Raw genomic sequence first — 25,095 nt, forward strand, 5'->3', positions numbered from 1 at the left:
TTATCTGTGAAACTTGAATCTGGTTCTGTCCTTCACCTCCCCCTATCTATGCTGCTTGAAGCCCCTACTTGATACCTGTGTATTTTCTGTACAAATCCTGCAATATGGACTAAGTATGAACTACTTTGAAGCCCTACTAATGCTTAATAAACCTGTGACTTGCTTTTCCTGCTATCATTGAACTTGTTGGTATTAGGACTAAGCTAAAATGGCCATGGATTTGTAATTTTTCTCCTGTGACATCTTTGTTGATAACAAACAAACTTAAAAAATGGTTTTTTAACATTTGAATTGGTCCATCACTGGACAGGTGTGACTCCTAAGTCATTTAATCCCTTAGTTCTACCCTTTCTTTGGTTGTTGATTCTTTAAAAACTAAAAATAGAAACATGTTGATGTGTTTGGTAGTTTGTTTTGTGTATCCCTCCCCTATATCATGTTGGATCACTTGTTCACTGCCCATTCCCCTTAGTTAATGCTTGTCTTTTCCTTCTTTTCTAAAAGTCGGAAACCAAGACCATGAGTATGTTGTTGTGGCTTTAGCCTTTTTTCCTCTCTCCCTCACTATTTAGTTTTGTACCCTTTTTGTTCCTTAGATTTCCATCGTTGTTGTTACTTGCTTGGCTGTTTTGACGTTTTCCCTATTCTCTTGACTATGTTGTTGCTGTTTAGGAATCATTTTGGCTCTTTTGTGCCTTCCATTATCTATCCTTGCATTACTTGGACCCCTCTGGACCTTGATTGTTTTCTGTGACGAGTAGTAAGGCCCTTGATTCCTTCTTTAAGGCCCTTGATTCCTTCTAAGTGTTGTTGGATCATTGATTTGTTTTGTAGGTTTCCTGGGGCCTTTTGAGTCTGTTGAAGCCAATTAGAAATCTAAGATTAGCTAAAAAATGAGATGTTGAGGAATTTCTGTTACAGTATTGATTCTTCTTGAAGTGAGTATTAATTGAGAATAAGTATGTATGCTGGGTGTATTTGAGTGTATATAAATGTCAACTTACCTTTCCATTAGGTGGATAGAGGATATACTCTTCATGAGGCTTTGCTCTTTGTCCTAGTAGATATACTAGTAGGTATATCAGTGGTACATCGTGTACATTACAGCTTTGACACTTAGAAAAATTTGAGAAAATGGAGTAGTATACATGTGGTATATCATGTGTATTACCAACTAACACTTAGGAGATTTTCAGTCTGGGCTTGTCATTTGGGCCTGTTACTTGTGGGTGGCTTATTATTACTATAATTTCTGGCTTATTTCATATCTGGGCCATTTTTTGCTATTTATCGTCATAAAGTACTAAGTGGGCTAGGCCCAATAAATTGTAATTCATTTTTGGCTTTTTTTAATAATCATTGTAGTCTTACTTTTTGTACTTAGTTTAATTCATGAATGTATACTAATATCATGCACACCCGTTTGTGTCTTTGTTCATTCAAACTCGTTGGTGGGCTCCAACAGCCCACTAACGTATCTAGATCGAGTCAACCTTTCCCTTGGAGCAAAATGGAGCATATGTTGGATTTAAGACGAACCCGATTGCATAAATATCTTTCTTTGGGCCTGGTCAGCCCAATCTCTCTAGTTCTATTTAATTATGTACTTTCAATTGTTACTTGCGCAATTATTATGCAAATTGGAGCCCTTATAGGATTATCATGTATTTTAAAGCGCCAAAAATGAATTTGTTACAAAATGTGAGATTAATTTTGAGGCATTAATGCAATTGGGACTGATTTGACTAGAAGGACAAAAACTGCTGATTTTTGTGAAATTAAGGACTAAATTGGACATTTATGAAACCTCTAGACTTTGACTAAAAAATAAAACCTGACTAAAATTTGACGAATATAGAATAAAACGAACAATATACGTAGAATACGATTAATATACGGACTATAATAGTATGCCTAAAATTATTTTCCTAAAAAACTATTTTCTATACTTTAAAAATATTTTTCCAAAGCTATTTTTCGGTGGACTTACGTAGAGTCCTACTTAGGTTAAGAGTCTTTGGGTACTAGCTTAAGTGTTCTAGTCCGACACCCAAACGCCCAATTTTGGGCAAAATTTTACCACTTTTGTTTCTTGAAACGTGATCTATTTCGCATGAATGGCTAAAATCTTTTGTTGCGTAAATATAAGCCGAAACAATTTATTTACCATAAAAAATTCATATCTACAAAGACCTACTATTAGAACCTGTAGGTCAACCATATTTTACGGATCCTTAATACTAGAGTGCCTAACACCTTCCCCCGGGGATCACCAGAACCCTTACCGAACTTTGGTTAGATTAGGATTCTTTTATAACTTAACCGCTTTAAATGAACCCTAGAACTGGTATTCCTAATTTCCTAAAAATTAGGTGGCGACTCTAAAATAAAGTCTATTTAGAGCACCATCCACGTATAACTATATTTTTTTTCTTTTTTCCGGTACGATTGACAACCGTTGTCACGACCCATTTAGCCTAGGCCGTGCGGGCACTTACCTTCCCACCTCGGTAAGTGAATCTTCATCCCAACAATGAACCAATACATAATTTGATGCAAGTTACGTAGCGGAAATCAATAAATACGTAAGTCTCACGATATATATAGATAGATAGTAGTAAAAAGTGCGGAAGACAGTAAATACTCCCAGGGTCTAGTCTGAATAATACAAGAGCATCTAAGGAGAATAATACAATCTGGAATTACTAATACATAATATCTATGTCTCTGGAATAAAAGTAAGACATTTAATAGGAAAGTCTTCAAGGTCAGCGGACGCCATGCTCACCCGGGAAACTCGAGTGGAAGCTGAAGAGTCGATCAGCCACGGGTCAGAGAAGTAGATCCGACCTGGTACTCTGCATTCATAAAAGAATGCAGCAAGTGCAGGTCAGTACAAACAATAGTACTGGTAGGCATCATCGGCCGACTAAGCATAGTTAACACAATTAAGACAATAAAGCAGATTAGCAAATAAACCAACTAAGCATGAGACAACTAATCGTAACCGAGTATCCGTCATCACCTATGTAAGCATCTAAACCCGAATATGTCAAGTCTAAGTATATCCGATCCAATCCAATCATCACAATCGAATCACAAAACATCTCAATCAAGTCATAATGCAATGCAGTGCAATGATGGAATGAATGAAATGTGAGGTGTACACATGTACTCCGGACGGAAATATCGATGTCTCGATAGCACAACCCAGCGTGACTCGCGAAGTCTAAGTGTCACCCGCCCCCGAATCTTTGCCCAACAGACAAACGGGACCCTGGATAATTGCTCACAGGGGGGAGTCTCACCGGCACCACCCTAGGGACCCGCAGAGTCCATGCATTAACAACGATTCCGGGATAGCATCGGAATTGGCCAGGCAACAACGATGCCGGGATAGCTCATCGATCATCGGCCACCTCACAGTCACTCAAGTAAAACGAGCCTATCAAATATAAGTTTCACACAGTCAACGATTCCGGAATTGAATCTCGGAAATCGGCCTTCTCACAATCACTCAAGTAAAAGAGTTCATAAAAATATCAGTTTCATATAATCAACGATTCCGAAATGGATCTTCAGACAACGGCATTTTCACAATCACTCAAGTAAAGAGTTTATTAAAAATATCAGTTTCGCTCAATCAACGATACCGGATCATCACCGGGTATTGGCCATGCATCATGAATATGAGAATGCGTGCAATGCGTATGTCAATCATTAACAATCAAGTTCAATATCTCAAGTACCGACAACAAGTACGCCAACAACGTATTATAGCACAATACCAACAATGGTATGCAAACCATATATCAATATCACAAGTACCGACAACGGGTACACCAACAATGTATCATAGCACAATACCAACAATGGTATGCCAACAATATATCAATATCACAAGTACCAACAACGGGTACGCAAACAATGTATCATAGTACAAATACCAACAACGGGTATGTCAATTCTATCCAAATCAAGACGACAAATAGAATTCGATAGTTACCAACTACACATGGCATCAAGCCAACCCAATTGAACAATCAAAGCACACATAACGGGTGGGCTAGTCCCAAACGTATCAGGGTCCAACCTAAGGCAATATCCATACCAACTTTATACCCGAAGGTTCACATGTTGTCTCCGACATTATAATCTAAATATGTGATTCACTATACGAAGTCTCACTAAAGGTAAACCAAAATCTACTTGGATGGCCAAATCGCTACACCAACAACTCACTCCTTTGCCTTGTCCTTCCGCTAAAGCTCAAAACCAAAGTAGTCTAAGCATAATCGAATTCTACATTAGAAATCATGAAGATTGATACTAATCTTGCTACTATTTCAATTAGGTCAATTTTAACCCAAGAAATTGGGGAAACAGGCCCACAAGGGCAAAACGGAAAATTCGCTGGCAAAATACCCAATTAAGTACTAGGCAACAATAACCCAACCATTAATTGCTGATTTAGCTCAATAATTAGTCTAGATTCTGATTTCATGCAAAAACCCAATTTGGGTATAAACCCTAAATCTCCAAATCCGAAATTCAACGTTAAAAGTGTAAGATCTATGATTAATGAACCTAGATTAGTCAATATCTAACAAAACATCACCAATTTATTCATTAATAATTCTAGGAACAATGTTCTTCCAAACTCTCTTCCAACTCTTACCACAATGGGTTCATTAAGGGAGAAGAGGGAATCTAACATGATTATGGTTTAAAGAAAGAATGAAGAAATGCGTAGGAATTACCTCCAAGATTTTCCTCCAAATATCCTTAAGAGCAGTTTCTTCAAGCTCAAATATCGAAATGGGGTAAAATGAGGGTCTAGGGTTTTCTAACACTTCATTAGTATTATTAACTGCCGATCACCAGCGGTACCTAGACCGCTCCAGCGGCGCCACCCCAGCGACCACCTGGACGCTTCAACGGTAATGACTAAAAGTCATTGACCGCTCTAGCGGCAGGGCTATCGCTCCAGCAGTGCCGCTGTCACGGTGCTGGTGCCGCCAAAGCGGGGACCAGACACCAGAAACTTAACCCAAGTTTCATCTTTCGATCTGATTTCCGACTAATTCCCGAGGCCATCTGCTCACATACCAAAAACCTAGACCCAAATAAAAATGTGCTACGAACGCTCTTGTGGCCTCGGAATCCCCGGTGCCTTAATACCAAATTTCCATCCTAAGTCCCGAAATGCACCCAAGTGCATTAGGAAACTAACCAAGCACACACAAGTTCTAAACGACCATCCGGACCTCTCGAAATTGACAAAATTTTGAAAAAGGTTCATTTGCCCAAAAGTCAACTTTGGGTCAACAATTTTTCACTTTAAACCTATATTTTCACAAAAGTTGTCCGAATCCGATCTAGATACCTCGAGAAGCGTACCAACGGTCCCCTCGCTCAAAAGTGAGCTAATAAATGCTCAGAGACGGGAGAAAATTCCGAAGAGACTATAACGACCAAACAGGTCATTACAACTGTACTTTTCCGAGACACTTTCCTTTTTAAATGAGGCAAGTGCAAATACGAATCGAAAAAATAGAACCACTACAAGCATTCATAGTTCATCCACTCATACTCCTAATTTCTGGTTGTGATTATTATTTGTACTATGTGGTGTTCGTGAACATTGATTTCTTGTTTGGTTCCTGATTTGAGATCGTGTTGGGTCTGATTAGTATATACTCAAGGAATGATGGATTCGAGGAGTAGAGGCTTCCTCCTAGGATAAGACTTGAGGATTCGGATAATATTATAAGTGGTACTTGATAACGTCCAAATTCACTCCTTAAAGTGAAATTGTACGCGGTCGTATGCAATATAATTTACCCAACTATAAGTCGGGGTCGATCCTACAGGGAACAATATATTAGGCGATTTAAACAAGTAAGGAATTATCACCAACTAAGCTAAGCCAAACACTTTTTCAATATTCGGATTTTTTATTTAAAATCTAACAAAAACAAAACTAACCTAAAAAGCAAGTAAAATGATCAATGGCCTCACAAGCAAGGAAAAACAAGAGAAATTACTCTCAAGTAACGATCCAATGTATTTTACAATTTTACAACTATGAGCGGGTTTATGTTAATAGATAATGATTTCTAAAATCTCATTGAAAGTCTCTCAACCAAATCAATGAATTTCACTCTCAGCTTTCTCAAGCCTTAGAGTATGATGTTAAACACAATCAATTCAACCTCAAGTTAACTATCCTATCTCTAGCTCAAGTTATTAGATGGATTTAATGACCCAAATCCTTGCTATCTAACTATTTTCCTAACTTTCACTTTCTTTCTCAAGCGAAGTAAAAGTACTTAGGCACAAATAATGTTTGTAACCATTAAGAGACATTAAAGCATGAAGAGTTGATAGAAAAACATTAACCCACTTCATTAGAAATAAAAATTGTTCAATACATAAGCAAAACAAGAGATTTAATTCAACACTTGATAATGCATATTCTCATAAACAAGATGCAAGCGAGAGAATAAAATACAACACACTTAAATATTCAATACATAAAAAGGAATTGAAGGAAGGGTTAAGAGTTTGCTCATTAAAGTGCTCCAATCTTCTCTTCCAAAGTGTTGGTTGAAGAACCCTAGCTTCCAAATATCTTGTGAAAATGGCCAAAGATGATAAATGTTTGCCCCATGTCTTCCTTTTGTAGTTCCCAACTTTTTCCAAGTCCAAAATAACAAAATAAGCCCCAAGTTTTCCATTTTACAAAACTGTCCCGTTAGGCCTCTTTTTGACTTTATTTTCACTTGGTTTCTTCCGACGCTCTTCTCAATCATATAAACTTATAAAATGGAAGTAAACGATATTAAATGCAGTATTTGCTCAATCAAAACATTGCAACAATCTAAGATTAAAGAAGAAATAAGTTGGTAAAATCTCAACTTATCAAACCCTCAAACTTAAACTATTGCTTGTCCTCAAGCAATTCAAAACATACAATCTCCTTCTAAGGAATCGACTCAATAGTGCACCAACACCATACCAAGTCAAAAAGTCTACTTTAATCACAAACAAATGACTTTGATTGGTACCAACAATTAATCCAAAACATATGAATCACCAACTTCTTCTCAAAAACGTCATTTTCATTTCAAGTGCTCAAACACCAAGTTAATCAAAGTAGCAATCAAGTCATGACACTAAAGCTTCAAAATTTGCCTCATTATCACAAAACAACTTTCTTTTGTTCATTCCTCTCAATTGGAAAATGAAAAAAAATCACAACTTAAATTCTCGTGTGCCCTCATACTCAAGAGAGAATCCCATACTTAGAAAATGTAATTCAAAACACAAATGGGATATCTTGAAAGAATTAAACTCTCTCTCTCTCTCTCTCTCTCTCTCTCTCTCTCTCTCTCTCTCACACACACACACACACACACACATAAAGATGTTCAAATGCACACAAGTAGTACCATAAGCTTGCCCTTCATGTATTTCTCCACTAATGTAGACACACTTGGTTCAAAATCAATTAGGACTTAAAGGGTTGTAATGTAGGCTTTTGGTTAAGGTAAGGCACAAGTTGGGTAAAAGTGACTCAAAATGTCCCTAAGCACTACAATTTTCAACATTCAAAGCAAACTTCCTTTGAAACTTTTCCACCCCTTTCTTCATTTTTCATTTTTCATTTCACTAAATAGTCTTCCCTTTATTGACAACTCTTATTATTCCTTCCTTTTTCTTTTTCTCTTTTTTTTTCTTTCAAAATAACAAGAAAGTTTCCAAAAAAAAAAAACTTTTTCTTTTCACCTTTAAAGTAACTCCCACATAACAACTTTTTCTAACTATCACTCCCAAACTTAGGCTTTTAGCCTATGTTTGCATTTTCAACGCACTTAAGGAGGTAGGGTACCAAAAGATGGATCAATGAAGAACGGGGTAAAGCTTGTAACATGGTTGTCAAAGAAAAGGTTAAAGGCTCAAAAGGGGTTGACTAGCGAAAATATGCAAGGGTAGGATATTTAAGGCACAAAAAAGATCCAAGGAAGGCTTAACATCATTTTTAAAACCAAGTGTAGTCTAGGATTTTGCCTTGAAACTCGTTCTGGGCAAATTCTAGACCACAAATAATGCAAAAGAACTCACAAATAAACCTCACCACACATGGCACATGAAAACTCAAGTGGAATATGTATCCAAGAACCAATTGAAACAAATGAACTCAAAAAGCCACTCATAGCCTAAAGAGACTAATTAGTGAAAGTAAGAGCCAGAAATTGAGTCCAAAAGTCACAACAAGAATCCTTACTTCAATAGTTTTTTTTTTTTCAAAACTCAAGAATTCATACACCAAGGTTTAAATAAGTTGGTACCAAGTAAGCCAAAATTTAGCCAAGGGGCAAAAAAATCACATCCCAACACCATTTTTACTCCTAAACTACTTAACTAAGAACGGAAAGAAAATTTCAAAAACAAGTTAAAATTTTGAAAACGATGGGTTGCCTCCTACAAGCGCTTGATTTAACGTCACAGCACGACGGTTACCAACTTTACCGCTTTTCTCGCCATTTGGAGCATATAAATTGGGCACCCAACTTGGATTCAAGTTTGTGACCATGAACGGTAAGGGGTGGTAAGTAGATGAACAAGCCAAACGCCTTTTGCTTCATTTTACACTTCTTGGCTTTCAAGTGAGGAATGTCATTTTGCCTTCTTGAGTTTTCAAATTGCAAAATATATGGCCCTCGTCTTTCTTCTTCGTCATCCCACAAGGAATCATATGGCTCAACTTTCATATCACCATACAACTCCAATGTTGAAAAATGCTTAGAGTGAGACTTCAACAATCGGATTTGCAAATTTGCTCGAATTGTGACACCCTCTTTTTCCCCCGAACTAAAGTCAATTTCAACCATATTTTCCATGACAACGGTTGACTTAATTCCTTTTCTTTTTCTTTGGCATCTCCAATAAGCAAAAAGTCGATTGGAGGATGTTCAATTCTTGATTCCTTCTTTTTAAAGTTGGTCTCCAACATGGGCATTATCATCTCGTATTGAGCATTTGAGAATTCTTCTTGATTTTGTTCAAATGCCCATGGAAGATTTTTGTCTTCAATCATCAAGCCATTTTGGAGACTAGTTTCCAAGTACTCCTCCAAGGCTTTTTGATTTTCATTTCCTCCATCAAGGAGGCACTCTATCATGAGCTTGAACTCTCCATTTTGACCATTATCAACTTCTTTCACTTCCATTTCCCTATCATTGTCACAACAAAAAGTAGAATCGTCATAGTGGGGGTTCGGGGAAGGGACGAACAAATAATCACAATTAGCCCAATGGCCATTTTGACTGCCACATCTATCACATATGCTTCACTCATGGGTTCGAGATTGTGTGCACAATCCTCCCTCGGGAGACTTTAAACAAGTTTTCCAAGAGTGGGGGTCCTCCACAATAAGGACAAGGGTCATCAAAGTATGAACATCTACCATCCGACCCATTTTCATGGAATGATGCCATTTTTTTTATATAAAAATAAAATAAAGCAAAGAAACAACTACATTGTTGACACCCAATTTTGTCCCGCCTCTCCCCCGAAATACCTATTAATACTTCTAGTGTTTTGAGAAATTAAAAAATATGCATTTAAATTTTACTATAATTATTAGTCTTTTATTAACACCCACGTTTTATTATTCCGCTGCAGTTATTATTATTATTATAATTATAATAATAATTATTATTATTATTATTATTATTACTATTATTATTATTATTATTGTTATTATTATTCTTAAATTATCATTTTATTACTAATTGTCATTAATTATTATTTCTTGTTATTTCCATTATTATTATTATTATTATTATTATTATTATTAATTACTAATCATTATTATCAGCGTTATTTTGTTATCAATTATTAATCATCATTATCATCGTTATTTTATTATTAATTATTATCATTGTTTTATCAATAATTGTTATTTATTATTATTATTATTATCATTATTATCTTATTATTATCACTATTATTGTTATTATTATTTTATTAACATTTTGCCACTATCAATAATTGTTATTTATTATTATTATTTTATTATTAATTATTATCATCTTTATTATTAATAATTATTATCATTTTTTAATTATCAATATTTGTTATTACTATTATTATTATTATATCTATTATTATTTTTTATCACCATTATCATCAATATTATCATTATTACCATTATCATTATTGTTATTAGCAGTATTACTACCGCTATTTATTTGCTGCTATTATTTAGTATTATTCAAACTTGCATTTCTCAACGTTTCTACCAACTTCCGCATACGCATCGCATTTACTTCGCACATTTTAATGATAGCGTTTGTTATTAAATATTATTGCACGGTCATTTGCGACATCATATAATTTTTACCCGGGTCTTTTACAATAACACATTTTTCGTACTAGGTGATATTCTGGTACCCTTGGTACATCGTTAATCAAAATGGGTCTTTTATTCAAATTTAGAGGCCAAACTATTTCTTGCACTCAGTCCGTATTTGGACTTACCGGACCCCAAATCAAAGTCCGATTAACTCCTAATATTTGTTGGACTAGACCACGTTTTTATCCCATGTTTTTAGACCAGTACATGTTTTAATTCACTAGTCCATCCTTTTAGAACCCAGTCTAAAATTGACCCGGTCCACGGATGGACCGGGTCCGATACATTTTCATCAAAATAAGGGTTTCCCCTCATTTTTTTCGACCTTCCGCCTCTTCTTCTTCCTTTCTCCTCTGTCTCTTCTCCTCCCAAAACCCTAGCCGCCCCTCTCTTTTTCTCTCGCCTCACGCCGCCCCCACTCTCCCTTGTTCCCTCCTTCTTCTCCGCTCCCCACTCACCCTTGTCCCCCACTTTTCTCTCTCTCCCGCTCCTCCTTCCCCTTTTTCAGCACAAAAACAACAAAAAAAAACCTATAAAAGGGGCGGAGTTGAATCGAGGGACGGAGGAACGAGCAGAAGGAGAACGACGGAGAGAAAACCGAGCACAACATGAAAAGAAACAGATCAAAAAATTCCTCTGAGCAGAACCCAAATTTCCAGTGATTGAAAATCCCCTAAAAAAAATCAAAGCTTCCAGTTGCAAAAATCCCTAAAAAGACGTTCTATTGGCAGTTTAATCTCGTTTGTTATCGGTAAAAAATAACGAATCAATTATTCGTTTGCCTTGGTATTTGTTACGAATCCGAGCATCGCAAGTTCGGATTCGACTGTGTTCTAGTAGATCTGAGCCTCCGCACCCCCATTTCGCTGCGCTCGCAAAAGGACCGTCGCATATGAGTCCTAAAGACTCGTTCTTCTCCCGCATTTGGCGTTGGGCTGAAAGCCCAACATGACTCCTCTCGTGTCCACCCCACAGCAGCCATGAAAGTTTGTTATTGGGCCGAAGCCCAACAGCAGCCCTTTGAACGCCACATCAAAAAATGGGCCGAGCCCACTTAATTTTATTTATGCCTTTGTTTTATTTTATGCCTTTAACTTGTATGTATTATTTGACTAACACTTTCGTATTTTCTGCTCTTCCTTAGCTTAGTTGAACTATTGAGGATTAGTAGAGATAGTTTAGTAAAGGGGTAGTTAGATAAAAAGACTAACGGTCAATCCCATAAGTCGTGTTCTTCTCTTTTATGTCGAAACTATTTATAAGCATCTAATATTTATCTTATTTAGAATAACTAATTTGCAAATGGCCTAATTTCATATTTTTGAGTCAAAGGATTCACGTTTTATTATCTCGGGAATTTCGAAACGTCATTAACACGTAAATAGGAATTGAAGAACATTTTGAACTTCCAAAACGCGAGAGTCAATCAATACATCATCGTTTAGTTTGTTTCAAATATTTGTTAAAGCATTACGCAAACCCGCGTTTTCTTTTTTTGCTTATACATTTCATGCGAGTTCTATTAGCATCATTAATTAAAATCTTTGCAACATTTATAAGCTATTTTCGTATGACATTTGCAATTTCTTTTACGCGAATTATTACATTTTCTACAAATTTCATTTTAAACAACATTTTTTCTTATATTTCAACATTAATAATATTTACAAATTATATGGCATTTGAAGCCTCCTTTTATACAAATTATTATATTCTTTTTCATAAGTTCATTTAGTATTTTATTTTAAATCTTAACAATATTTATAAACTTCTATTTCAAATAGCATTCTAAAATTCCATCTTATGCGAATTACTAGTCCCATTTTGACAACCTTATTACTTGAAGTCTTTTTTATAAAATGACAATTAAAATTCTCTTTTGTATAAATTGCTATATTTTACAAGTCTTATCTGCATAAACAATTTTTTCTTAAAATTTGATACTATATCCAACATTGATTAATTAACCTAAGTTTGGCCGGATAACCGTGTTTAACGGATTCTAAAGGATGTCTAACCCCTTCCCTTTAGGATGATATAGAACCCTTACCTAGAATCACACTAGTTAAGCAGACCATTAACAGAGGTTTAGTTTTAACTTTACCTTAGTTAATAATTAGGTGTCCTAATTCACCGTAAAAATCAATTAGGTGGCGACTCCTTAAAATAAACAAAGCATATTTAGGAATCTCCAATATGTTGTACTCCGCTTCAACTCCCGGGTTAAAATGGGGTATAACAGCTTGGCGACTCCGCTGGGGATTTTTAGGTTCTTAACCATAACAACTTAGGTTAATAATTAAATTTGTTGGATGTTTGGTTGTTTTCTTTATTTATTTATTTGCCTTTATTGTTGCTTTATTTTTTTTATGTTCTTTTAAGTGATTGTTTTATTATGTAAATTTTCTATGTAATATGTATGTTATTGCTTTCCTTAAATTGGCATTCCGCTCATATTTCTTCCACTCCTGGAAAACTCACACATATTCACACACTTAAAGCGGCTTCGCAGTTTGCGCCCGTGCACTACTCAATTACCCCTTTAGTTGGATTGGTCTAGTGGATTTAGTCGATCAGCGGTGCAGTCGACGGCCACGGACTTTCCACTCCCAAGTTGTCCGCTTGGGGGAGCCTTGCGTCATAGGAAAAACAACTCCTAGTTAGCCTAAGATAGAGCTAAGCCAAAACCCTTTAAGGGCATGCACGAACCTAGGAGTCTTAATACCCAGGGTGTATTAAGTCCATTAGTCAACCTCTTCCAAATGTCCAGGTGGGTCTACGACCCCGAGCGACGGTTATCACGTTATGTGCATTGATTTGAAGGATGAATGTGAGTTATGTGGACCATGTGCTTTTTAGGTAGAACTAACCATTTGTGAACGCAGGTAACCATGAGTCAACACAATGCTTACCCGAGATTCAGCATGGTTTTGAGCGTCCCTTCCCAACTAACAGCATGGTGGGTTGATTTGGGGGATTACGGACAGCGGGTTGTACGTGGAGCATTGGGACACTTACCGTCTTTGATGGATATCCAGCCCTGCAGAGACATCATCGAAGCTGCAACTGTGTTTTGGGATGAAAAGAGGGTCGTGTTTAGATTTGGCAACATTGAGATGACTCCGTTGTTAGAGGAAATAGGAGGCTATATAGAAAATGTGGCATTATTACGTAAACCAAGAAAATGGCAAAATTGTGGCATGATTATTCCGAGGCAACCTTTACCAAAAGAATTTGCTGACAGCTTCGGGTTCAGAGAGGGTAAAGGTGTGGAATGTTTGCAGAAGTCTATGATACCACTCTAGTATTTGTATCACAGATTCGGTTATCAAAGGAGTTTCGTCGATCATCAGGATGAATTCTTCTCATATGACTCTTGGAAGCAGAAACGGTGCTTCGCTTTCGCAGTATGTTTTTTAGGGACTATAGTATTTCCTAAAGGAACCACAAAAGACATTCACACCCATCTTGTTACTGTAACTAAGGCTCTTTTTGGTGGCATCGACGGGAAACACTACACTCTGGTCCCTATGGTCGTGGCAGATATCTACCGAGCATTAGGGCGTTGTAAGCGCGGGTATAAGCATTTTGAAGGATGCAACTTGCTTCTGCAAATTTGGCTGATGGAACATCTTCAGAAAGTCAACGGGGGTCTAGCGTTCCAGAAGCCGACGGGTGAGAATCACATTCTGGGTCATGTTCCAGGCGCTATCTTGACAGCAAAATCATTTGAGAAAGCAAAGTATGTAAGAGTTGGATACACTTCTGGCTGAACAGGGCGATACTTGTATCAAAGAAGGCATCAAAACAGGGGGTGTTCTAGCTATGTCATACCTTGCCCAGAATCGCCGAAAGATCGATCAGTCAATTCGGGCAACCAAGAGGTTCAAGAGCGACGAAGGGCCATCTTCATTTTAGTTAACTTGTTCAATAGCGATTGTAATAATTTCTTTTGCATTGGGATTGTATTCGTTTTGGGCCTTCAATTAATAGCACACTGGAATGACACATGACTACATATGTTATCTTTCAAATCCACGCTAGGCCTACCTTTGGCACAAAAGGTCCCTTGCATAATAGGACGCATTGATTTCCTTCCGATATGTTTTGTTTGCTATTCAATATATGTTTGTTTGCAATATGTTTTGTTTGCTATTCAATGTATGTTTGCTACGCAATATGTGCTTATTTGCTATGCAACATGTGCTTATTTCAACATTATCTGCTAAATCTCCATATTATTTTAAACAGCAATCATTCGGACCATACTAACACAGCTTTCTTCATTCTTAAAAGGTTTATTTTTACTATCCCCCAGAGGTTGATTCGCGTTGACTGTGAACTGGCAGACCACCCATACTTCACGAGATCAAAAGCACGAACATCCGGCAATATGAATGATTCAGGGGCATCCGAACAGACTGGCTTGGGACTCGTCACTCTTCCAAGAGAGGAACCTGAGGCTTCAGGAGGGGGAAATGATGAACTCATTGCCCAATTGTTGCAGCAAATGGCCAATATGCAGACCGAAATTGAGCGACTGCGGAATCTCACCAATCTGTCCATCACTTTGAACGCCCCTCACCCTGAGCAAAGAACAAACACAACAATTCCACCATCCTTTTCGCCTGTCGATTCACCCGCTCCACAACCTTCTCCCTCAAACCCTCCGCTTTACACAGTCCATCCAAATACCTCCAACCCCCAACAAACTAACCAACAATCCGCCTCACAACAGTCAAATCCACAACAAACCATTCCACACCAGATCCACCCGCAACCAACCATCCCGCAACAAACTATCCAACAACAAACCATCCCGCAACAAGCCAACATACAACAAACTACTTCACAACCAAATGACCAGCAACAAGCCAACCTCCAGCAAATTAACTTCCAACAAACCAATTCACAACCTTTCGCTACTCCTTATATTCCTCAACCTGCAGTTACCCAAATTAACCCACATACCCAAAACTACCAAGCAGTTCACCATACACCATTGGCGCATATTGCCAGCCATAACACACAGTATGCGGCAGAAGCTCTTCCTTTCACTATCCAGGCACAGGCCTTGCAACATCCAGAAGTTGACCCCTATGGAGAGTTGGAAAGGGAAGCTAGGGCAAGAGCGGACGAAGATGTGGCAAAAGAGCTTCGCAGTCTGAGGGAAGCAGTCAGGAACATCCAAACCAACAGGGGATGTGAAGGACTTGAATATGAAGATCTGTGCATTCACCTGGACATTGAGTTACCTGCTGGATATAAGGTGCCGAAGTTTGACATGTTCGACGGGAAGGGAAACCCTCGGGCTCATTTGAGATCATATTGCGATAAGCTTGTCGGAGTGGGTAAAAATCAAGCTATCAGAATGAAACTGTTTATAAGGAGCTTAACTGGAGAGACACTCGATTGGTACACATACCAAGACCCGCAGAGGTGGCACAGTTGGGGAGATATGGCCCAGGAATTCATGGACAGATTCAGGTTCAACACTGAGACTATCTCGGACCGGTTTTATTTGATGAAGCTGGAGAGAAAATCAACAGAAACTTTCCGGGAATACGCTATGCGCTGGAGAGCAGAAGCGGCAAAAGTCCAGCCTCCAATGGCAGAGAGTGAAATGACGATGCTTTTCGTACAATCTCTAAAGGACCCCACATATTATGAGAGAATTTTAAGTGTCATTGGGCAGAAGTTTGCTGAAGTCATCAGGATGGGGGACTTCATAGAAGAAGGGATAAAAACAGGAAGAGTTACAAATCTTGCGGCCTTGCAGGCCACAAGTAAGGCCATTCAGGCGGACCCTGCTAAGAAGAAGAGAGACGGAGTATCCCCGGTCATGGCCATCCAAGATCAAAGACCCATCCCAAAATCAACCCGCCAATATTCTTCACCCCAGCCCTCGCACTACAGCCAGTACACCCAAATACCTCAGCCTTATTACCAACCCCCACCTACCCCCCTTCCGGTCTATCATACTCAACCAACATACTACTCACCCCGATCACCTTCCTACCAAAACCCACCACAACACCGTCCAACCTACGCAACGCAACCCCAGTACCATTCACCAAACCGCCCACAAAACACCCCTAGACCACGCCCAATTGTCGAAAGAAAACCAACCAGGACCTACACACCATTAGCCGAACCCTTAGCCCAACTGTACGAGAGGCTGAAAATGGCTGGGATACTCCAACCGATTCAAGGAAGAACTCCTGATCCCATCCCAGGGTGGTATGACGGGACTAAACATTGTGCATATCATTCGGGAGTTGCAGGGCATGATACCGGAAACTGTTTTGCTCTCAAGGATAGAGTTGAGGCATTAATCAAGGAAGGGGTCATACAGCTTAAGGAAGCTCCCCCGAACATAAACAACAATCCACTGCCGAATCACGGCGATGCAAATGTGCACATGATCACTGTTGACGAGGATTGCAATCTGGAGGGGACTATCATGCCAATTAAAGAAAGGGAGGAGGTTGAATCGTCGGCTTGTGTTGCTCCAATAATCACGGTTCAAAAGAGGGCCCCATTCGAAGTACTCACCCCAAGGCCCAGGATCACAGCTTTTGTTGCCCCAACACCTTCTCGCAACACCAAAGCAGTCCCCTGGGATTATCAATCTGGTGAAAGAGACAAAGGGAAAGGAAGAGTAGTCGTGGAAACCATTGCCACCGGAATGACTAGGTCTGGACGATGCTATGCCCCCGAAGAGGTAGCACGAGGGGCGCCAAGCAAGGAGAATGGCTCGAAGAAAACTGTTACGGAAACTGAAGTGGAAGAATTCTGGAGAAAAATGCCGACGAAAGAATACTCTGTTGTAGAACAACTGAAGAAAACACCAGCTCATATTTCCTTATTTGCATTATTGATGAGTTCTGAAGCTCATAGGAGTGCTCTAGTGAAAATACTGAATGAAGCCTATGTTCCGGCCCAGACTTCCAGTGAGAAACTGTCAGCTATGGTAGGGGAAATCCTTGAGGCCCACCGGGTCTCTTTTCATAATGACGAGTTGCCGCCTGAAGGTTTGGGGCATAACAGAACATTGAACATCACCATCAGATGCAGGGATAAGTTCATCTCCAAAGTATTGATCGACGGAGGTTCAGCTGTGAATATATGTCCTGTCGCTACTCTACGAGCATTAGGGATAGACGTCGGGAAACTCCGCGACAGTCAAGTCAGTGTCAAAGGATTTAATGGCCCAAAGAGATGTTGTTGGAGAGATCGATTTGTTTCTGGAGATTGGGCCTGTGGAGTTCATTGTGAAGTTCCAAGTGATGGACATATCTACTTGTTACAACCTGCTGATCGGGAGACCATGGATCCACATGGCTGGCGCGGTTCCTTCCACTTTGCATCAGAGCCTAAAGTTTGTGTGGAATCACCAAGAAATAGTGATCCACGGAGAAGGCAACAATTCTTTATACCCGGAATGTTCAATTCCTCCTATTCAAAGTGTGGAAAGGCTAGACGGATCGGTTTTTCATATTAAGGAGAATGTGTGCGCTGCTCAAGCGAAGAGAATGGAATTGCCACAAGTACTTATGATGGTGGCGTGGGAGATGCTGAAGAATGGCTTCCGACCCGGTCAAGGCCTTGGTCCGAACTTGAGTGGAATTGTGGAACCAATTCAACTGCCCGGGCACAAGCATACTTTCGGTCTCGGATATGAGCCCACCCCCGAAGAGATTGCTTCGGCTAGTCTCAAAAGAAGAAGTGACATTCCCTTGTCAAAGCCTGTTCCTTGCCTGAATCAGTCATTTCTTAAGGCTTCCGCTGCCCAAGCACCAGAGGAAACGCTTGAAGACAACCTCCTGGAAAGTTTTAAACACTTATTCATCACCGAAGAGGAAACTGAATGCAGTATGATTTCGGATGGGTATTATGAAGACCCGACTATCCGGGATGCAGAGCCAGGATGTCGTTTGAACAATTGGATTTGTAACCCGCCCCCGTTCCTCCGGGAGTCTTGCAATCAAATTAACAAATCTGCTGATACTGTGAATGTGACACATAATGAAACAAGCAAGCCCGTAGGAAATGCCGAGCAAGATTCTGAAGAATATGAAGGAGATATGCAACCCGAGGGATTAACTAAGGATTTTGAGTATTTTGAAAATAAGCCGAAACCAAATTTGGATGAAACGGAAATTATAAATTTGAGTAATTCAAAAATCATGATGGAAGTGAGAATCAGTGTCCATTTGACCCCGTCGCAGAGAGAAGAATTGATCAAACTCCTGAAGGAATATATAGATGTGTTCGCTTGGTCTTACGATGATATGCCCGGATTGAGCACTGACATTGTTTCGCATAAGTTGTCTCTTGATCCATCATGTCCTCCGATAAAGCAAAAGAAAAGAAACATTAAATCAGACTTGAGCTTAAAAATCAAGGAAGAGATCTCCAAGCAGTTTGATGCCAAGGTCATTCGAACTACGATGTACCCCACTTGGCTAGCCAATATCGTTCCCGTGCCAAAGAAGGATGGCAAGGTTAGGGTATGCGTAGATTATCGGGATCTCAACAGAGCCAGTCCGAAAGATGACTTTCCCCTTCCAAATATCCATATGCTCATTGATAATTGTGCAAAGCATGAGTTGCAGTCTTTCGTTGACTGCTACGCGGGATATCACCAAATCCTGATGGACGAGGAAGATGCAGAGAAGACAGCATTCATCACACCTTGGGGGGTGTATTATTATCGGGTGATGCCTTTCGGGCTCAAAAACGCAGGGGCCACGTACATGAGAGCCATGACCACCATCTTCCATGATATGATCCATAAAGAGATTGAAGTCTATGTGGATGATATCATCATCAAGTCGCGAAAGAGCTCAGACCATCTGACGGATTTGAGAAAGTTCTTCGACAGGTTGAGGCGATACAATCTGAAGTTGAACCCCGCAAAATGTACATTCGGTGTTCCTGCAGGGAAGTTGTTGGGTTTTATTGTGAGCAGAAGGGGCATAGAGTTAGACCCCTCGAAGATAAAGGCCATTCAGGAGTTGCCTTCCCCAAAGAGTCAGAAAGATGTGATAAGTTTCCTCGGGCGTCTCAACTACATCAATCGATTTATAGCGCAATCAACGGTGATATGCGAACCAATAATTAAGTTATTGAGGAAGGACGCTCCTACCAAATGGACTGAAGATTGCCAAAGAGCCTTTGACAAAATCAAAGAATATTTGTCTAGCCCGCCTGTTTTGGTGCCTCCAGAAGCTGGAAGACCTTTGTTATTGTATTTGTCCGTATTAGAGAACGCGTTTGGATGTGTATTAGGACAACATGACGAAACAGGAAGGAAAGAGCGAGCGATATATTACTTGAGCAAAAAGTTCACGCCTTACGAGGCGTGATATACGCTATTGGAACGCACCTGTTGTGCGTTGACTTGGGTTGCACAGAAATTGAGACATTATTTGTCTGCGTATACTACTTACCTCATCTCAAGGATGGACCCACTCAAGTATATTTTCCAGAAGCCTATGCCTACTGGGAAGCTAGCTAAGTGGCAAATGTTGCTGAGCGAGTTTGACATTGTGTATGTTACTCAAAAGGCTGTCAAAGGGCAGGCGATAGCCGATCATCTTGCAGAAAATCCTGTGGGTGAGGAGTACATACCCCTTAAAACCTATTTCCCGGATGAAGAAGTGTTGTTTATCGGGGAAGATATCGCAGAAGAGTACCCAGGGTGGAGACTGTTCTTCGATGGGGCGGCAAATTCTAAAGGAGTCGGTGTTGGAGCAGTTTTGATTTCAGAGTCAGGTCAGCATTACCCCATTTCAGCAAAGCTCAAGTTTCTGTGCACCAACAATATGGCGGAATATGAGGCTTGTATTCTTGGCCTCAGAATGGCCGTCGATATGAATATACGGGAACTTTTGGTTATAGGCGATTCAGACTTACTGGTTCATCAAGTGCGAGGTGAATGGACCACTAAGAATGTGAAGATACTTCCATACTTGCATTGCGTGAAGGATTTATGTAAGAGATTTATCAAGGTAGAATTCAAACACGTTCCAAGGACACAGAACGAGTTCGCTGATGCGTTGGCCACTTTGTCTTCTATGATTCAGCACCCGGACAAAAATCGCATAGATCCTATCAAGGTAAATGTGCATGATCAACATGCTTATTGTTTCTATGTGAATGAGGAGCCTGATGGAGAACCTTGGTACTACGACATTAAGAAATATCTTAAGACAGGAGACTATACGAAAGGCATAACCAGTGTTCAGAAGAAAACACTTCGGAGATTAGCAAACCATTTCTTCCTAAGTGCGGAAATCCTGTATAGGAGGACTCCGGATTTAGGGCTATTAAGGTGTGTTGATGCTAAAGAAGCAGCCCGTTTGATTGAAGAAGTGCACGGCGGTACGTGTGGGCCTCATATGAATGGCTTTACACTGGCCAAGAAAATCCTTCGCGCAGGCTATTTCTGGATGACTATGGAATCAGATTGTATCCGTTTTGTGCAGAAATGTCACCGATGTCAGATTCATGGTGATTTGATTCGAGTTCCGCCAAATGAATTGAATGTGACGAGCTCTCCGTGGCCTTTCGCAGCTTGGGGTATGGATGTCATTGGTCCCATCGAGCCAGCCGCGTCGAATGGACACAGGTTCATTTTGGTAGCCATTGATTATTTCACAAAGTGGGTGGAAGCATCTTCGCACAAGTCGGTAACAAAGAAAGTGGTAGCAGATTTCGTTCGGAGCAACATTATTTGCCGATTCGGAATCCCAGAGTCAATTATAACAGATAATGGAGCTAATCTTAACAGTGATCTAATGCGGGAGATTTGCGAGACATTTAAGATTACTCATCGCAATTCCACTCCTTATCGCCCTCAGATGAATGGGGCAGTCGAAGCAGCCAACAAAAACATCAAAAGAATACTGAGGAAGATGATCGATAATTACAGGCATTGGCACGAAAAACTGCCGTTAGCTCTCCTCGGTTATCGCACTACTGTGAGAACTTCAACGGGGGCAGCACCTTATCTTTTGGTCTATGGGACAGAGGCGGTGTTACCTGCTGAGGTAGAAATACCATCTTTGAGAATCATCCAAGAAGCTGAGTTAAGTGACGCTAAGTGGATGCAGAATCGATACGAACAATTGATGCTCATTGACGGAAAGAGATTGAATGCCGTTTGTCATGGACAGCTTTATCAGAATAGAATGGCCAAAGCTTTCAACAAGAAGGTAAGACCGAGGCAATTCAAAACAGGGCAATTGGTACTGAAACGCATATTCCCATGTCAAGATGAAGCCAAAGGAAAATTTGCACCTAACTGGCAGGGACCTTATATGGTTCATCGAGTATTGACTGGAGGAGCATTAATCCTAGCAGAAATGGATGGCGAAATTTGGCCGAAAGCTATCAACGCAGATGCCGTCAAGAGATATTATATTTAGAAACCTTCTTTTATTTGCATGAAATATTCTTCAACACTTTTCCATGTAATAGCACTACTCTCCCGTAGCGGGACGCATGACAAACCTATATCGGGTTAGGTCTTTAAGATAGAATTTCTCTCAAATTTTATTTTTTCTTGTATTATGAACTACGCCTGACCTGATTCCCATGGGGGATACGTAGGCGGCCCGCATAGGCCTCGGTCACATCACTTCAAAATTCCAATTTTATTTCCGCTTGTAAGTATGAACTACGCCTGACCTGATTCCCATGGGGAATACGTAGGCGGCCCGCATAGGCCTCGGTCACATCACTTCAAAATTCCAATTTCATTTCCGCTTGTAATATGAACTACGCCTGACCTGATTCCCACGGGGGATACGTAGGCGGCCCGTATAGGCCTCGGTCACATTCTCACAAAACCTCAATATCCTTTTTGTAAATTGAACTACGCTTGACCTGATTCCCATGGGGGATACGTAGGCGGCCCGCATAGGCCTCGGTCACATCATTTATTCTCCCCAATTGCGTTTCCGCTTGTAATTTGAACTACGCTCGACCTGATTCCCCTAGTGGGATACGTAGGCAGCCTATGTAGGCTCGGTCTCGCCATTTTGAAAAGATAAACATCCCTTGCACCAGAAACTGGGACAATTTTTAAAAAAAAAGGGATCGCCGCAAGATAACATCGACTAGACTCGGGAGAATATTGTTCAACAGAGTCGTCGGGCAGAAGAAAACTTCGGAAAAAGGGCATTCGCTTTGTTTCACAATGTGTCACAGTTCCGAGTTCAGCAGAAATTATTTATCACCATACGTACGTTTTACTATGTCTAGTTTCGAAATAATGCGATTCTAATCAGACTGTTTACTAGTCGGCCAAGACCCAGAATGAGCGGGGATTACAAGTTCAGACGGAGTTGAAGGCATAAAGCGCCAAGGGCCAGATCCCCAAGTCAACGCGAATCAACCCCCTCCCAAAACTTACAAAATTTTCTTTGGATGCAGGTTGCCAAGTTGCAGGAGCGAAATAGGCACGACCTTGAAATGATGGCGCGCCAAACGGTTTGAGCATTCTTCTATCAATTATGTCTTCAAATATAAATAACTTTCGGCGATCACAATAAGCTAATCTTGCAAATTATTTTCTTCAAATATATATCAACGCACAAATATTTTGTATTGCCTTCGAATACATTGCTTTTATTTTTGCCACTGCGTGTGCTTGCAGCCGCATTGCACTGCACCTGCATTAATCACCGTTTTTCGTATGATGCATGGGCTGCGCACCGCCCTTTGCATCGCTTTCATATGTTACATGGGCCATGCACCGCCCTTTTTAATTTTCTGTATAAGGTTGTGCACCGCCTTTCATATGATGCATGGGCTGCGCACCGCCCTTCGCATCGTTTTCATATATTGCCTGGGCCATGCACCGCCCTTTTAAATTTCTGCATAAGGCCATGCACCGCCTTTCATATGATGCATGGGCTGCGCACCGCCCTTTGCATCGCTTTCATATATTTACTGGGCCATGCACCGCCCTTTTAGATTTCTCCATAAGGCCATGCACCGCCTTTCACATGATGCCCGGGCTGCGCACCGCCCTTTGCATCGCTTTCATATTGCCTGGGCCATGCACCGCCCTTTTAAATTTCTGCATAAGGCCATGCACCGCCTTTCATATGATGCATGAGCTGCGCACCGCTCTTCGCATCGCTTTCATATTGCCTGGGCCATGCACCGCCCTTTTAAATTTCTGCATAAGGCCATGCACCGCCTTTCATATGATGCATGAGCTGCGCACCGCTCTTCGCATCGCTTTCATATTTACTAGGCCATGCACCGCCCTTTTAAATTTCTGCATAAGGCCATGCACCGCCTTTCGTATGATGCATGAGCTGCGCACCGCTCTTCGCATCGCTTTCATATATTGCCTGGGCCATGCACCGCCCTTTTAAATTTCTACATAAGGCCATGCACCGCCTCTCATATTTACTGGGCCATGCACCGCCCTTTTAAATTTCTGCATAAGGCCATGCACCGCCTTTCGTATGATGCATGAGCTGCGCACCGCTCTTCGCATCGCTTTCATATATTGCCTGGGCCATGCATCGCCTTTCATACATTACATGGGCCATGCACCGCCCTTTTAAATTTCCGCATGGGCTGTGCACCGCCCTTTGCATTGCTTTCATATATTACATGGGCCATGCACCGCCCTTTGTAAATTTCTGCATAAGGCTGAGCACCGCCTTTCATACATTACATGGGCCATGCACCGCCCTTTTAAATTTCAGCATGGGCTGCGCACCGCCCTTTGCATCGCTTTCATCTATTACATGGGCCATGCACCGCCCTTTGTAAATTTCTGCATGGGCTGCGCACCGCCCTTAGCACCGCCTTTCATACATTATATGGGCCATGCACCACTCTTTTAAATTAAAGCATAAGGACATTGCACCGCATTTGCGTCGCTATATTTCAATATTTATTCTTACTGACTATTTTCATCTAGTTTTTAGTTTCACAGGAGCTTTAGCGCAACGTGAAACTATTTCTTTGGCAGCGAACTGGGGCAATACGTCGGGAAGGACAAGCAGACTTCTCGACAAGGGTCAAAGATCTACCTCGAACACTCGGCTCCAAATTCGAATTTCCCGTTCACATTCCAGCACAATCAATTTTCAGGGTTCTATCACGATACCCAGTGTCATCATAATTCGACACTGGGACAATATTTTTTGCGAAGATTCGCATCAAATCATGAGTTGCCAGTCATAGGTGTCGTAGTCTTCCCAGAACTACACACGGCCTGATTCTCGTGCAACCCGAGATATGTAGGCGATTTAGAGACCAGAGTTCGGCCGTAATTTTCTTTACCCTTAGTCCTCCACAATCCTTTAGCCGGGACAAAATAGGCTACTAAGTCAACGTCTTTGCCCGAAAATTCTTTCATCATTGTCAGGCAAAGAGGGACAAGTTGTTGACACCCAATTTTGTCCCGCCTCTCCCCCGAAATACCTATTAATACTTCTAGTGTTTTGAGAAATTAAAAAATATGCATTTAAATTTTACTATAATTATTAGTCTTTTATTAACACCCACGTTTTATTATTCCGCTGCAGTTATTATTATTATTATAATTATAATAATAATAATAATAATAATAATTATTATTATTATTACTATTATTATTATTATTATTATTATTGTTATTATTATTCTTAAATTAT

The 25,095-nt window shown here is 40.3% G+C and overlaps 1 pseudogene; it reads left to right on the forward strand.

Moving 5' to 3' along the window:
- Nucleotides 1–18,513: 18,513 nt before the first annotated feature.
- LOC132638566 (uncharacterized) lies at nt 18,514–21,907 on the forward strand (annotated as a pseudogene).
- The last annotated feature ends 3,188 nt before the right edge of the window (nt 21,908–25,095 follow it).

The sequence above is a fragment of the Lycium barbarum genome, chromosome 4 (genome assembly GCF_019175385.1).
Source record: "Lycium barbarum isolate Lr01 chromosome 4, ASM1917538v2, whole genome shotgun sequence".
NCBI lineage: Eukaryota > Viridiplantae > Streptophyta > Magnoliopsida > Solanales > Solanaceae > Lycium > Lycium barbarum.